Raw genomic sequence first — 17,706 nt, forward strand, 5'->3', positions numbered from 1 at the left:
AGGACCCCGTGGTATTGCCTCTGGATGAATAGGACCCCGATCGATCGAGCCGGTTGGGGCTGGATGAATAGGACCTCGTGGAGGGCTGGATGAACAGGACCACCCCGTGGAGGGCTGGATGAACAGTAGACAGTGGAGGGCTGGATGAACAGTAGCCCGTGGAGGGGTGGTTGAACAGGAGCCCGTGGAGAGGGCTGGTTGAACAGTAGCCGGTGGAGTAGCGCGTGGTGGAGGCTGGATGAACAGGAGCCCGTGGATGAACAGTCGCAGGTGGAGGCTGGAGGAGGTCGACGGTGGATGAACAGTAGCCCGTGGAGGCTGTAGGGGGTCGACGATGGAGATGAACAGTATCCCATGGAGTCCCGTTTTGCGGTACGCCACACCCCTCCCGATGAACAGGACCCCCGTTTTGACCGTAGCGCTCCAACACAAGTCCGTTTCCTCTGTTTTGAGGTACGCCACACCTCTCCCGATGAACAGGACCCCCGTTTCGACCGTAGGAGGTCCGTTTCCTCCGTTTTGCGGTACGCCAGGACCCTTCCGATGAACAGGATCCCGTTTCAAACGTGGCCGGTCGAACACAAGGCCGTTTCCTCCGTTGTGCGGTACGCCAGGCCTCGTTTCCATCAGCTGTTCCGTTCAAGCCCTCCCGATGAACACGACGACGCATTCCGTTCCGACCCAGCCGGTTGCCTCCCCATGAACACGATGACGACACAGTTTCTCCGTTCCGACCCAGCCATGTACACGAGCCTTGGCCATACGTATGCGCGAGTAGGCGTTCAAGATCCTGCCCGTATGTACGTACGTGGCCGTATTTTCTTTCTTGCGGTCTTACTGTTGTACGTATGTGTACATGCTACGTGCACGTCTCTACATGGACCAGTATGTACGTACACGTTCGTGACCAGAATGACAACGCTACGTACGCTTCGACCAAGTGGGTCCCGACTGTCAGGCACTTCCTTGCATGTGAAGATGTAGCTGGTGGGTCACAACAGTCAGGGGAGGAATCGTTTTTTTTGCCCGGACACACTTCCTTGCGTGCGAAGATGTACCTGGTGGGTCCCAACAGTCATGGGGGAAACGTTTTTTCACGAAATACGATGGCCCATCCGGTGGGTCCCCCTGTCAGGTGAAGGAATAATTATTTTGTGCGTAATAAGGAGGCACTTCCTTGCGGCTGCCGTGGACCCAGTTGTCAGCCTCTCCACGTACAGTACTCTTCCGATGGAAGTTGGTCGTTGACCACATTGACCACGCCGCGCCGAGAGCACCATGACGGTGGACGATGCTGAGGCCTAGGAATGGGACGGCGCGGAGCCGGGGAAGACGCGGCAGTGGATACCCACGCGGAGAGGAGTACGAGGGTTCACTGGTTCGGCTGCGATGTGAGGCTGCCGTCGCCGTAGAATAACAGGGGGTGTGGGTGAGTGGAGGGATGGCCTGGCCAGCGGTGGGAGTAGTAGGGGGCGGTGAGGCCTCCGCGGCAGCATAGCAGGCCACGCGAGGCAGGAGCAGGCGGCACGACCGGCGCTGCTTTGGGCGGCTGGAGCAAGAAGACCAGAGGTTGAAGAAGCACGACGGCCGTTGGATGGACGTCGTACAATCACTGCAGCTAGAATCGTTTATATTGACTAAGTTAACAAAGCCTTTGGTATGCGTCAACTTAGTAGGCCCACAGGTCAGCTTCTGAAACGGTGCGCCCAGATGTCAGGGGGAGGAATCATTTTTTGAGCGGGTGAAGCTAGAATATCCGAGATTGAAGAAGAAGCACGGCATCCGTTGGATGGACATCCAACGGCCACTGCTGCTAGAATCGTGTGTTGACTATAAGTTAACAAAGCCTTGTATACGCGTCAACTCTCTTTTTTAGGGACGTGTTAACTTAGTAAGGCCACAAGTGTGTGGCAAAGAACTTATCGCCCATTTAAGATTTGTAAGAATGTGCAGCCAATTTTTAAATTCTAATGGAATTTACTACAGACCATTTATAGTTTGTTAAAAGTACAACCCATTTCAACCAACCCTTCAAAACAGAATTCAATAAAATTTCCCACATTTTGATGGGATCCGAAATATTTTTATCCCGAAATTTCTAGTTAGATTAAATACAATTTCAATATAAATTTATATTACGTAAAAATCCAACAAAACATTGCGCTCGCAACAATTAATGAAATTAAAATTTTCAGTATCCAAAAATAATATTTTATAAAGTAATTACGTGTTTGGTGCATTTTTATAGTTACTGCTTAGTTTTTATAATTACATCCCATTTATTATTTTTAAAGTCCATTTTCTTGTTAAGCCTAATGCATCCCTCCTAGGAAAAATTTGCAGTACAGTGGGGCGAAGAATAACAATTTGACCTTGCCTGGGTATTCCTAAAAAAAGTATAGCTGGGCTAGCCATTTTCAGCTTGAAAAAAATTAATATTTGGGCTGGATATCTGGCATGGGCTAGACGGGCCATAGCCCACCCAGTTAATACCTGCAGTGATGTTTTCGTTGTTGTTCAGAGGAGAAAAATTAATATCTAGGCTAAACATCACTGAAGAAAAACTCTGCAGTGCTCACACCTCAAAAACACAAATACTGCTTGAGCTGCTTGGTCCTAGTTGTCGGCCGCTTCTTATGCAATTCTCTCGTTTATTAACTACATAGGTTGACAATGGTGTGGGACCGTGATGTCAGGAAACCAGGAGGAAGCAAAAAAATATAGTTTTTTATACTAATAAGGAGGCACTTGCGTACGTGCGGCTATGGCCCTGGTGGGTCCTCACTGTCATCCTCTCCAAGTAAAGTCATCTCCTCATCCTCATGTCCGTTGACCATGTTGACAACGCGAGACGGCGGCGCCACGGCGAGCGCAACAACTCGAAGGACGACGGAGAGGGCCTCGCTGGCCCTACGAATGGTCTAATACAACATTGTCGTTCGCTTGTTCAGCGGTGCTCGTTGAGGAGACGGAGGTTGCAGCACAGATCCTCCTATGCTGGTAGCTCTTCCTCCATTATGGCGTCGAAGTGCGGCCGCACCTGCTCTATGGTGAACACGGCATGAACCGGCTTGGACAGTGGCGCCGGCTCCTGGTCGGAAGTTACGTCCATCGTCTGATTGTCGTCGCTCAGCTCGGCGAGCTAATTGGCGAGCCAGCATGTCCGGCTGCTGGACCGACCCGCTGCCAAGCACGAGTCTGACTGCCCTGGCCCACCCAGACCGCCTTCCTCGCCCGCGCGGGCTTTCCGCCTGAAACGGTCAGCGCCGCCCGCCCCGCTTCCCGGTGCAGGCGATTGCTCCACCTTCAAACATCACAAGTGTCGTCCGTCTGTCCTTTTGCCGCCCACATTAATGATACGCGGTTGCCGAGGCGGATACTCTAGCACCACACGTCCGTCCCTCCGCCGCCCACCATTGCTATATAAACTGCTGCGCTGGCCATAGCCGCAGTCATCCGCATCCGTTCCCTTTCTCCTGTCCACACCACTACTGCCCACCATGGCTTCCTTGCGCTCCAGCGCTCTTCGGGACGGGTGGACGACGGACCACAAGGAGATGGAAGCCATTGCTGCCGACTGGCTGGCCGGCAGGCAGCCAGAGGATGATGACGTCCCAATGGAGAACATGTGGTAGTCGACGATCCGGCGCCAACCCCCTCCTCCGTGCCATCCTCGCCAGTGCATTGCACCATGACCATCGGCGAGGCTCGTGCCCAATATATGGACACGGTGAGGCAGAAGCGTGAGGACCAGTTCCGGGAGGCGTAGGCCGACGCCACCTACAAGCTACAACCACCATCTCCTCCAGGAGCACCTGCAGGTGGAGGAGCAGATCGCCGCGGAGCGGGCGGAGCAGGAGGCATTGCTCGACTCGTATCGCTCCACCCGCGAGGGCCGCCTCGAGCGCTGGTGGTACCACATGCGGGTGGCTGAGGCACTGTTTGGCGAGACTGAGGACGAGGCAGAGGATAATGGCGGCTCCGACGAGTCCCCGCTCCGCTGGCGTCGACGAGTCCCTGCTCCGCCAAGGCCCCATGGCGCCAACAACGAGGCAGAGGACACCGCCGGCTCTGCCGAGGCCCCACCCTACCGGCAACGAGGGGGAGGATTTCCCCCGCTCCACCGAGGCGCTGCCTGCCGGCAACGAGACAGAGGACATCGCCGGCTCCACCGAGGCCCCGCCCCACTGCCAACAAGGCCGCGCCACACAGATAACGAGGAAGAGTAGAACATGGTAGGTCGCCGCCGCTTGGGTCCAAGTAAGGCCACCACTGCTACCCTCCGGTTGCTGGCACTGAGCTGTACAACATGGAGCAATTCTATGATTACAAGATGATTGAAGACTGCTCCGTGGTTGAGCAAGCTCATGAGATACAGTCATTTGCTAGAGAACTTGAGCACTTCAGTTGTATGCTACCGAACACAGGTGTGTAGCTTCGGTTAATTAATTATACATCCAGTGCATCCCTTTTTAGTTGAAGAATGTATGAAATGTAATGAAATCCGGCATGTTTATATGAAATCCGACCGTGTATGAATGCATTTATTTCGATCAGTTCGAATTCTTGTAACACTTGCATTGGATGAACATGCAAAACAATACGTACTAGCATTATTCCCAGGGTGATCACCTCGTTTGCAGCAGTTTCACGTGTACTCCCTCCGGTCCTTTCTAGTCTGCATACAAGTTTTGTCTGCGGTCAAAGTATCTCTACTTTGACCAATCTTATAGAAAAAAGTATGCATTTTCACAATGTGCGAAGTAAAAAGGAACAGAAGGAGTACAAAGAGTTTGAGCAGCTTTTTAGCGTTCCTGTACATTGCAATCAAACACACAAGCCAGGCAATTCATAGAGAACATTCAAAACAATCGATGATTATGCATCTCAGTTATTCACATGTCAGAGCCAATATTTACTTCACAACTAAAGAATAAAGAAAAAATGGATCGACGCTGCTGACAGCAAAGGGCGTCCCATTCGAAAATATCAAACGCATGTCTTCTTGCTAAAATCAATGAGCAAAATTTGACAAGGTTGTCCCAAAATATCAAATGCCTATGATTGTGAAATGGGCAGGGTTTGCCATCAGTTCAGACATTGACATGGCACCTCGTGCTAAATAAACCAGTTGTTCTTCTTGTGCAGTTCCACCAAAATCAACCAAATTCGCTCGTCACCTCCTTTCTTGTGGTGGAAATGAATGATTCGATATATTCATGAACATTTTGTGTAGTTCCCATTGAAATTAAGCTGAGCACCCCTGTTTGCACAAATACAAAAAAGTAATTAGTATAAAGCAAACTGTACTATGAATTGACAGTTTAAACAGACACCTACATGGTCCATGTAGAGCACACTTTTAGAAAAATGGAACTCACCGGAAAGAATCCTAGAACAACATTGTACTCGCGCATCACAGCAAGAAAATGGAGATTTTTCAGTCCTTCTGAGCTGAAATTAGTTTGGTCTTGTGGGGGGTAATGTAACCATCCTTCAACTGCTCCTTCTGATGAGAAGATAGACAGGGCTTCTTCATCCTAGCATAATCGGAACTAGTCACTTCACGTACTCCATATTATTCTTCAGAGGAGGATGATCCTGTTGTGCAAAGACAAGATGACAACTAAATGCTAGCATCCCTGTTTGCTCGAAAAAAAGGAAAGGAAATATTTAAAACAGCACAGATGAAGCATGAGGGAGTCCTGGATTAGGGGGTCTCCGGACAGCCGGACTATATCCTTTGGCCAGACTGTTGGACTATGAAGATACAAGATTGAAGACTTTGTCTCGTGTTCGGATGGGACTCTACTTGGCGTGGAAGGCAAGATAGGCAATACGGATATGGATATTTCCTCCTTTGTAACCGACCTTGTGTAACCCTAGCCCTCTCCTGTGTCTATATAAACCGGAGGGTTTTAGTCCGTAGGACAAGAACAATCATACCATAGGCTAGCTTCTAGGGTTTAGCCTCTCCGATCTCGTGGTAGATCAACTATTGTAATACTCATATCATCAAGAATAAATCAAGCAGGACATAGGGTTTTACCTCCATCAACAGGGCCCGAACCTGGGCAAAACATCGTGTCCCCTGCCTCCTGTTACCATCCGCCTTAGACGCACAGTTCGGGACCCCCTACCCGAGATCCGCCGGTTTTGACACCGACATTGGTGCTTTCATTGAGAGTTCCTCTGTGTCGTCGCCGTTAGGCTTGATGGCTCCTACGATCATCGATAGCGATGCAGTCCAGGGTGAGACTTTTGTCCCCGGACAGATCTTTGTGTTCGGCGGCTTCGCACTGCGGGCCAACTCGCTTGGCCATCTGGAGCAGATCGAAAGTTACGCCCTGGCCACCAGGTCAGGTTTGGAAGCTTAAACTACACGGCCGATATCCGCGGAGACTTGATCTTCGACGGATTCAAGCCTCTACCTTGTGTGTCACGCGGTCACGATGAGTACGATTTAGCTCTACCATCAGACAGTGTTCAGGAGATCGCACCGGCAGCCGCTCCGACCCTCAATTTGGAGCCAGTTGCGCCATCCATGGACGTGTGGATGGACCCTACCACGGAGGCCTTACCCTCAGCGGTGATCGAGCCGAACATCGACCTTACCCTGCACGAGAGCCGTATTGTCAGACTGCCGGATCCTTCTCCGGCCACGGACTCCGAACCGCCTGCGCCCGTTCCTAGCGAATCCGATTGGGCGCCGATCATGGAGTTTACCTCCACGGATATTTTTCAGCACTCGCCCTTTGGCGACATACTGAACTCATTAAGGTCTCTCTCCTTGTCAGGAGGATCCTGGCCGAACTATGTCCGACAGGATTGGGATGCGGATGACGAAGAAATTCGCTGCCCACCCACCACCCACTTAGTAGCCACTGTCGACGACTTAACCGACATGCTCAATTTCGACTTCGAAGACATCGACGGTATGGACGACGATGCGGGAGGCGAAGAGGAACCACTGCCCACAGGGCACTGGACAGCCAGCTCATCATACGATATATACATGGTGGACACACCCAAAGAAGGCAATGGTGATGAGACAGCGGAGGATGACCCCTCCAAGAAGCAACCCAAGCGCCGACTTCAGCGGCGCCTCTCTAAATCCTGCCAAAGTAAAAGTGGTGATACCGGCACAGGAGATAATAACACTCCGGACAGTGCCGAAGACAACCCCCTCCAGCAAGATTTAGCATAGGAGGATGGAGAAGCCAGCCCTCATGAGAGAGCGGCAGATAGGGAGGAAGAGGATGATAATTACATACCTCCCTCCAAAGACGAGGCAAGCCTCGGCGACGATGAATTTGTCGTGCCTGAGGACCCCATTGAGCAAGAGCGCTTCAAGCGCCGACTTATAGCCACGGCAAATAGCCTTAAGAAAAAGCAGCAACAACTTCAAGCTGGTCAAGATCTGCTAGCTGACAGATGGACTGAAGTCCTGGCGGCCGAGGAATATAAACTCGAACGCCCCTCCAAGAGTTACCCAAAATGCAGGTTGTTACCCCGACTGGAGGAAGAAACATATGATGCGGCTGATCGGCCACCCCGTGGCCGCGACAGAGAGGCATTCCAGCCAAAAGCTCAGCCTGCACCCGACGCCATTCAAATAAAAAGGCATGGGGAAATACGCCAGACCTGCGAGACGTATTGGAGGACAAAGAAAAACATGCAAGATCAATCTACGGATCACGAGGGTGCGCCACTATGCGACACGACAAACATCACACCGGATACAGTAAAAGTAAATCCGGTCGGGCCGAACACAGCGGGCAAGACTCATTGGAGCTGCGTCGCGATATAGCCCAGTACAGAGGTGCCGCACACCCCTTATGGTTCACAGATGAAGTAATGGATCATCAAATCCCAGAGGGTTTGAAACCCGTAAATATAGAATCATACGACGGTACAACAGATCCTGCGGTATGGATCGAGGATTTCCTCCTGCATATCCACATGGCACGCGGTGATGATCTACATGCCATTAAATACCTCCCACTCAAACTCAAAGGACCAGCTCGGCATTGGCTCAATAGCTTGCCAGCAGAGTCCATTGGCTGTTGGGAAGATCTGGAAGCCACATTCCTCGACAACTTTCAGGGCACTTATGTGCGACCACCAGATGCCGATGACTTGAGCCACATAATTCAGCAGCCAGAGGAATCGGCCAGGCAATTCTGGACACGGTCCTAACAAAGAAAAATCAAATCGTCGACTGTCCGGATGCAGAGGCTCTAGCAGCTTTCAAGCACAACATCCGCGACGAGTGGCTAGCCCGGCACCTTGGTCAGGAAAAGCCGAAATCTATGGCAGCCCTCACGACAATCATGACCCGCTTTTGTGCGGGAGAAGACAGCTAGCTGGCTCGCAGTAATAACATATCGAAGAACCATGGTACTTTGGATACCAAGGACGGCAATAGCAGGTCACGTCGCAACAAACATAAGCGCCACATTAACAGCAACAATACCGAGGATACGGCAGTCAATGCCGGATTCAAAGGCTCTAAACCTGGTTAGCGGAAAAAGCCATTCAAAAGAAGCACTCCGGGCTCGTCCAGTTTGGACCGTATACTCGATCGCTCGTGTCAAATACACGGCACCCCCGACAAGCCAGCCAACCACACCAATAGGGATTGCTGGGTGTTCAAGCAGGCCGACAAGTTAATTGCCGAAAACAAAGATAAGGGGCCACATAGCAATGACGAGGTGGAGCCCCGACAACCGAATACCGGAGGACAGAAGAGGTTCCCCCCACAAGTGCGGACGATGAACATGATATACGCAACCCACATCCCAAAGAGGGAGCGGAAGCGTGCGCTCAGGGACGTATATGCGTTGGAGCCAGTCGCCCCAAAGTTCAACCCATGGTCCTCCTTTCCGATCACCTTCGATCGCAGGGACCACCCCACTAGTATCCGTCATGGAGGATTCGCCGCACTGGTCTTATACCCAATTATTGATGAATTTCACCTCACTCGAGTCCTTATGGATGGCGGCAGCAGCCTGAACCTGCTTTACTAGGACATGATGCGCAAAATGGGTATAGACCCCTCAAGGATCAAACCCACAAAAACGACCTTTAAAGGCGTCATACCAGGTGTAGAGGCCCATTGCACAGGCTCAGTCACACTGGAAGTGGTCTTCAGATCCCCGGATAACTTCCGAAGCGAAGAGTTAATCTTCGATATTGTCCCGTTCCGCAGTGGTTATCATGCACTGCTCGGGTGAACCGCATTTGCGAGATTCAATGCGGTACCGCATTATGCATACCTCAAGCTCAAGATGCCAGGACCTCAGGGGGTCATTACAGTTAATGGAAACACAGAGCGCTCTCTTCGAACGGAGGAGCACACTGCGGCCCTCGCAGCGGAAGCGCAAAGCAGCCTCTTAAGGCAATCCACTAGTTCGGCATTTAAGGACCCAAACACCTTCAAGCGCGCCCGGAGTAATCAGCAACAGGACTGCATGGCACGTTCCGAGCTCGCATAGCAATGCGGCCCCCACCCCAGCCCAAGCCAAACGGCGAAACTCGTGCCACGCGTACATAATTACGCATTAAAAATACCATGGGCACAGGTAGGGAGGGGGCACGACTACGACACGCCCCAAGACGCGGCTTAAACCGCACTAGGGGCTTCCTGGTTTGTTATTTTTCTCTCTTTCAGGACATTAATCTTTGGAAACCCTGTCCGGCAACATGATTGCCGAACACGTGATGCAGCAACCAAGGAGGTAGAAAGCTACATCACACCACGGAACTCCCAGGTGGATTATGATAACGAGTGAAATACTTGCTTTAATATTATTCTTCAGCTTGCCCTTGGAGGGGACATAGTCCTACTTTTTGCTTATCGCACTACCTGTATCATTCTGCTCTAACACACGCTTTTTAATAAACAATGCATTCATTAAGGCTTTTATTGCATTCTTCTTTATATATATATATATATATATATATGTGTGTGTGTGTGTGTGTGTGTGTGTGTGTGTGTGTGTGTTCATTAATGACACCTTGCAACCGTACACTTTGGTACGGCCAATACACCAGGGGCTTAAGTACCCTACAATATGGTGTGAGAAGTCCGAACACTTCCACAAGTGCGGCACCCCGAACTTATAGCATTATATGCATCAGCTCCGAATCATGTCTTTGGTCAATAGTTGGGTTTACCCGGCTCCCATGTTTTGGTACCTTACGTTCCGCTATATCGGCTAAGGTAGCACTGGGAGAACTACTGCGATTGTGCCCCGGTTCAGCTGGGCTAAGCACCTCAGTAGAGAAAGCTAAAACTGACTGTCATGATAAGGCGAGAGACTGGTCGCTGTTCGAGAGGTTTTCGAGTCCCTAAAGATTTATGCCGCTTAGAGCGAGGAGTTGGCCCTGTCCGGCTTAAGGCGTGTATCGCGCCCCGAATTCGGCCTTCCAAGTACTAGGGGCTTTGCCAAAATTTAAAATTATAGAATTCTATGGCTAAGTGAGAGTGATAACGCATTATAGTCCGATTGCCTTGTTCGTTGTGCTGAGCACGTCCCTCGAAGGACCCAACAATGGGAACAAGAGTGCTCAGGTTTATCTTGAACACCCCAGCACTCGTGGCATGGGGGAAGAAGCCGACGACTAGCCATCTCTCAGATTTGATAAACATCCAAACAGAAGGTAATATTTTAAATTCAAACAAGCGGTGCATAGCGCATATGAACAAGTTTTCATAACTACGGGATTACACGAGCGAGTTCACTCGAATATTATATCTTTCGTACACTCGTCCGCTATGAGACGAGCACCCTTCAGGACACCCTCATAGTACATCTCGGGGTGGCGATGCTCCTTGCCCTCCAGCGGCCCTTCCTTGATCAGCTTCACGGCGTCTAGCTTGTCCCATTGCACCTTCACACGGGCGAAAGCCCGGCGTGCACCTTCAATGCAGACGGACCGCTTGACAACTTCCAGCCATGGGCAGGCATCCACAAGCCGCCTCACCAGGCCGAAGTAGCTGTTCGGAAGGGCGTCGCCAGGCCACAGCCGGACTATAAAGCCCTTCATGGCCTGTTCGGCTACCTTGTGTAGCTCGACCAGCTGCTTTAGCTGGTCGCTCATAGGCACCGGGTGTTCGGTCCCAGTATATTGGTCCCAGAACAACTTCTTCGTTGAGCTTCCCTCCTCAGCCTGGTAAAACGTTGCGGCATCTGACACGCTGTGGGGAAAATCTGCGAATGCTCCTGGAGAGCTTCAGATTCGGGTAAGTAACAAGTAATTTACTTTCACATGCTTGCTTTGCATATAGAATGCCTTACCCGCAGCTATCTTCTTCATCGCATCAATCTCCTAGAGGGCCTTTTGGGCTTCGGCCTTGGCACTCTTTGCGCTCTCGAGGGCCGCGGCAAGCTCAGACTCTCGCATCTTCAAGTCAAGCTCCAATGCCTCGTGCTTCGTCACGAGAGCGTGGAGCTCTTGCTGCACCTCACCCACCTGTGACTCATGCCTTTTCCGCTCGTTGCGCTCATTGGCTGCTTTGTTTTCGGCCTTGGATAGCGCTTGCTTCAGGGTCGCCACCTCGGTCGTGGCCCCTGGCAAATTTATGATGATCCTGTCATTTTGCAATCGCATTCTTTTTATACATATCCATAGACTAGGTACTACTTACCTTTGTTCTCCTCGAGCTGCCTCTTGGCAATGCCGAGCTCGTCCTTGGACCCTTTAAGGTCCTGCTTCAGTGCGGTGACCTCCGCAGTCAGTGCGGCAGAGGCCACCAGCGAAGCCTGCATACGCATATAGACATACTTATATTAGACTCCTGCGATATTGTTTGATCCTCTGTTCGGCTATTCTTTGTGAACACCGAACAGAGCATCAGAGGCTACTGTCTATGCGGTAATATTTCTCCTATATTTCAAAAACTTACCTCATAGCCTGTTAGAAGGCTGGCACAGGCTTCAGTCAGTCCGCTCTTGGTGGACTGGACCTTCTGGACCACCGCACTAATAATAGTGTGGTGCTCTTTGTCAATGGAAGCACTGTGAAGCGCTCCTAGGAGATTGTCAGGTGCCTCTGGATGGGCAGAGGTCACCGGCACAAGCGTCTTGCCCCTCTTGGAAGGAGGCCGCCTACCTGAGTCCGGAACCACTGGAGGTTCCGGCACGGTGTTCGGCTAAGGGCCGAACTCGGAGCCCTCGGGGGCTTTGCTCCCCTGCTCCCGGAGTCCGGAAGGTCGCTTTGAGGCACTTCCGGGACTGTCTCCCCTCGACCCAGTGCCTCTTGAGACAGCACCTCGGCGTTGTTCATAGGGCAAGGGGAGGTGGCGGTCGGAAGTGGATCGCTATCCATATCCGACGAGCCCAGGGAGCCATCCGACGAGGATACATCGATACGGGTTCGGGGCGGTCTGCACAATCATAATTCGACGTTAGGAGAAGCAGTGCAACAAAGGAATTCTATGAGTTACTCTGGTATCCTAATACTTATGACTTCGCTAGGGGCTTGGCCCTGAGCAGCCACTCGTCTTCGCCTTCGGCGGCAGTGGTGGAACCGTCCGGAAGGAGAGTCCTTCCCTTCTTGGACCCTTCGCCCCCCCCAGTAGGAGCGGCCTTCCTTTTCTTGTCTCCCCCAACTGGAGGGGGAACATCTTCATCTTCCTCCTCGTCTTCATGGGAGGAGTGCGCCGAGGAGTCCTCGGACGATGAGTCCGATAACACCTGGCGTCGGGAACTCTTTCGGGTTCCCTTGGCCTTCTTGGTCTTCTCCGGCACCTTATAAGGGGCCAGAGTCGGCATCTCTGTAAAGAGAGCATCCGCAGTGTCCTCGGGTAGAGGGGCCGGACAGTTAATTTGCCCCGACGTCTCCACCCAGTCCTGTCAAAGGCATGGAGATCAGAGCCCGCACATGATTAAGCTAGGGAAAATAAAATATCCTACCGGATGTATAGAACTCATCGAATGCGCCCGGCGCTTCGCGCTTAGCCCGCGGTCCTCGGTGAGGGAGGGAGGGACCTCGACGCCCTTGAACAGCACCTTCTAGACGTCCTTGTGCGTCGTGTCGAAGAGCTCGGTCAGAGTCTGGTGCTGGGCCGGGTCGAACTCCCACAAGTTGAAGTCCCGTTGTTGGCACGGGAGGATCCGGCAGACGAGCATGACCTGGACTATGTTGACAAGCTTGAGCTTCTTGCTTGCCATGTTCAGGATACATTTCTGGAGTCCGTCCAGCTCCACCGATGAACCCCACTACAAGCCCTTCTCTTTCCAGGAAGTGAGTCGTGTGGGGAATCCGGATCGAAACTTGGGGCAGACACCCATTTGGTGTCATGCGGCTCGATGATGTAGAACCACGCCGATTGCCACCCCTTTATGGTCTCCATGAAGGATCCTTCAAGCCATATAACGTTGGGCATCTTGCCCACCATGGCTCCGCCGCATTATGCTTGTTGGCCGCCCACCACCTTCGGCTTGATATTGAAGGTCTTTAGCCACAGGCCGAAGTGGGGCCGGATGCGGAGGAAAGCCTCACACACGACGATGAACGCCGAGATGTTGAGGACGAAGTTCGGGGCCAGATCATGAAAGTCCAGCCCGTGGTAGAATATGAGACCACGGACAAATGGATGGAGGGGAAACCCCACTGGGCGGAGGAAGTGGTGGAGGAAAACTACCCTCTCATGAGGTTCAGGGGTAGGAACGATCTGCCCCGCAGCGGGCAGCCGATGCGCGATATTCGCGGCTAAGTATCCGGCGCCGTGCAGCTTTTTGATGTGCCCCTCCGTAACGGAGGAAGCCATCCATTTGCCTCCCGCTCCGGACATGATTGGAGAAGGTTGAGGGGAAGGATGTAGGCTTGGGTGTTGGAGCTCGAGTGTGCAAGAATGGATGAGCAAGGAGGAAGAAGGCATGGGTAGAAAAAGGTTAAACCTTGTCCCTTTATAAGGGCGGCCGAAGCCATGCGCCCCCACTAGCCTGGTAAAACTCGCTTATTCCCCAAGCGCCATAATCGATGGCGCAGTTGGGTTACCCATGCCCGTATTGATGAGAATCCCGTAATAAGGGGGACACTATCCCTGCTTTGACAAGACGTGTCAGGAAACTGCCTCGCGTTATGTGCGGAGTTAGTTAAAGGAAACGGTTCGAATAATCACCGGGCCATGACATAACGTCATGTTGCCGAAACATGTCAGCAGGTTAGATTTGTGGAAATATTATTCTTTCTATGGTGGTATGTGGAACTTATTTTGCAGGGTCGGACACTATCCTTGTATTCAAATTCTTCCGGGTGTATTCGGAGGAGGAACCCGCCTTGCAATGCCGAAGACAACACTGCGCGCCAGACTCATCATCATTGAAGCCTGGTTCGGGGGCTACTGAGGGAGTCCTGGATTAGGGGGTCTCCGGACAGCCGGACTATATCCTTTGGCCGGACTGTTGGACTATGAAGATACAAGATTGAAGACTTCGTCTCGTGTCCGGATGGGACTCTACTTGGCGTGGAAGGCAAGCTAGGCAATATGGATATGTATATTTCCTCCTTTGTAACCGACCTTGTGTAACCCTAACCCTCTCCGGTGTCTATATAAACCGGAGGGTTTTAGTCTGTAGGACAAGAACAATCATACCGTAGGCTAGCTTCTAGGGTTTAGCCTCTCTGACCTCGTGGTAGATCAACTCTTGTAATACTCATATCATCAAGAATAAATCAAGCAGGACGTAGGGTTTTACCTCCATCAAGAGGGCCCGAACCTGGGTAAAACATCGTGTCCCCTGTCTCCTGTTACCATCCGCCTTAGACGCACAGTTAGGGACCCCCTACCCAAGATCCGCCGGTTTTGACACCGACAAAGCACTTCTCAAGGACAATACCACTTTTTAATGACAGTATCTAAATAGTAGCACAACACCAATAGAGATGACAAAGCTCAATCATATGGATGAAATCAGTGGGCGAGTACCAACCTTTGTCAGGAGGCTTATTGTGTAGAGCATACAAATGAAGCATTTCTCCGGAACCATTTGTTGCTATCTACTATGGTGGACATGCTTACTATATACTCCTCGATTAGTTTAATGCTTCCAACATCTTCTTGTGCAGTTCCACTAAAATATATGGTATCTTCAAAGAAGATCCCTGTTTGCACAAGTAGAGATAATTACGTATTACATTAAGAGTGGCATCAAATCAGTGGCAAAACAATTGCTCGTTCCAGCCATAGCAATAAATTAAGATGCAAAACTATATCATTACTTGTGTCACCATAGTTCCAGTGCTTCATTACAGCACCGGGAGTTGATTTTTGTTTTTCTTCTGCTTGTTCTTCCCCTTCATCACTTGGTTCAATAACAGACAAGCTTCGCCTTCAATGTAAGATTTGGTATGTCAATTAGGTTGCACAAGTATAGCACTAAACAATGAAATAAATTTTCTGATGAAAGTGGCAAAATACAGGCCAACAGTTGTGAAATATCCTTATCTTACCTCAATGGGATATTACGGTACACATACAGATTGGAAGTCTTGTCTCCATTTGTGTTGTTCACTAAAATCAAGCAACATTACCGTACAAGTAGCACAACATATGAAAGCACACTGCAGGATCATGTGAAAGAAGGCTAGTACTGACCTCTCATGACACGGAATTCAAACAACTCACAAGAAGAAGATCTGAACCAAATTTGCCAACACGGACAGGAAGTAAGATCTCCTCTTGTGCAGTTCCACTAAGATCAAGCAATCAAGCAATGTTGTCGGTGTGACATTTTGGTTGAACTGCACAAAACACTCTTAAAACAAAAGTGTTTTGTGCAGTGCAACAAAAGGTCACAATGGCAACAAGGTGAAGTAGATAACCCTGTTTACACAGAGATGCAAAGGAAACAACTAGTGGTCCATAATGATGGATGACACAAAAGCCAACAAAAAGAAGCATCTACCTTATCTAAATGGGAAAGAAAGCAAGACAGTAGCATTTCTCAAACGGTGGCATTGATTAATATTAACAGAGAGATTATATTAATAATAAAATTCGTTAAACATGTAATTTGCTTTTAACTGTAGCATTGCATCAATTTTCCAGCGACATTATTAGAGGGTGTTTGTTTACAGGGACATTTTGGTGGAGGGACTAAAAAAACTCCGTGTCAGTCTATCTAAACCAAATAGGAGGGACTTTTAGGGACTAAAAGTGGGCATTTGGGACTAAAGAAAGAAGACCCTGCCACGCATCGCACCTTATCTCCATTAGTTCATTACTAGGGGTAACATGGTCTTTTAGCATGTCATTTAATAACCTCTACTTCATGTTTAGTCCCTGGAACCAAGCAGGTAGGGACTAGGGAGTTTTTAACCAAACAGGGCCTTAGATTAACAACAGCTAAAGAGTTGCACGGGACAGTGGACGCACCAGCACCATGTGCATCTACCGATGTACTGGGGTGATGCACAGTCTGTTGCAATAAAGAACAAACAACCAAGGAGCATATTTGTGTTGGTCCCAGTTTTGTTATCTTTAGACACCTTTCCCTATGTGAGCGCAGCAAATCTAGTCCTGCTCAAACTCTACAGCCTTGTCCCCCAAAACAAAACAAAAGATCAGTTCGTTACAGATGTGCGTACTGCGTTTGTCATTGTTTTCCCTTTTCGACCAACGTAGGTGCTGGATAGCCAGTCTGTACTAGTACTTTCCCCCCTTCCTTTCCTCTTTGAACCACGTCCTAGATTTATGCTATACAACTTTCCCCACTACTTTCCCCCATTCCTTTCCTCTTTGAACCACGTCTTAGATTGATGCGATACAACTTTCCCCTTCCTTTCCTTTTTGAACCACGTCCTAGATTCATGCTATACAACTTTTCCCACTACTTTCCCCCATTCCTTTCCTCTTTGAACCACGTCATAGATTCATGGTATACAACTTTCCCCACTAGTTTCCTGTTTGATCCAACACCTAGATTCGAGTGTAGAAGAGGAAAAAGCCCACATGCAGCTAGAGCAATGTATGTGGAATAAGTAAATTATACCTTAAGGTTCTTGGGGTGTGGTTCGGTGGGCGACCGGAGGCTGTTCGGCCCACACTATGTATGACGGCGAAGAAGAAGGGGTCGGAGGCCCTCCCGCGCCACCGTTGGGTGAAAGTGAACAACTGCGCCGGTAGTGGATTCCCTCCCTCGCCGACGGCGACAACATTAAGCCTCCTTCCCTTCCCGGCGAACGGATCGTGCCGGCTCTTTGACCAGCAGTGAGGGGAGAGAGAGAGGCCAACAAAGTCTTATTTAGATCTAGAGAGGGTGAGAGAGTGTGAAGAGAGCAACTACAAGCAGACCAACAGTGAGGGGGGAGAGAGAGAGGCCAAATAAGTCTTGTTTAGATCTGGAGAGGGTGAGAGAGTGTGAAGAGTGCAAACCCTAGAAAACAAGCGCCGAGGCTGCAGCTGATCGTATAGCTCCGTATCCATCCATTTTGAGCAGTCAAAGAATCCTCCTGGCATGAATTATGCTCAAGTGTAGTTATCGAACCCGAGACCTCAAGTTTGATGAGCGAACAGGCTAACCAGCTACACAACCCTCCTGTTATGTTCAACAAGAGGAAAATAACCTTTTATACATTCCTGCATTCGTGTGACAAGCATGCCGTGTCTTTTTTATGTGTGGGAGTCATTGGGATTTAAATCATAATCATGTCATATGGCTTTGGTGGTAAGACTATCCACAGTGGTGCAGAAAT

This window comes from Triticum dicoccoides, chromosome 5A, assembly GCF_002162155.2.
Source record: "Triticum dicoccoides isolate Atlit2015 ecotype Zavitan chromosome 5A, WEW_v2.0, whole genome shotgun sequence".
Lineage (NCBI taxonomy): Eukaryota > Viridiplantae > Streptophyta > Magnoliopsida > Poales > Poaceae > Triticum > Triticum dicoccoides.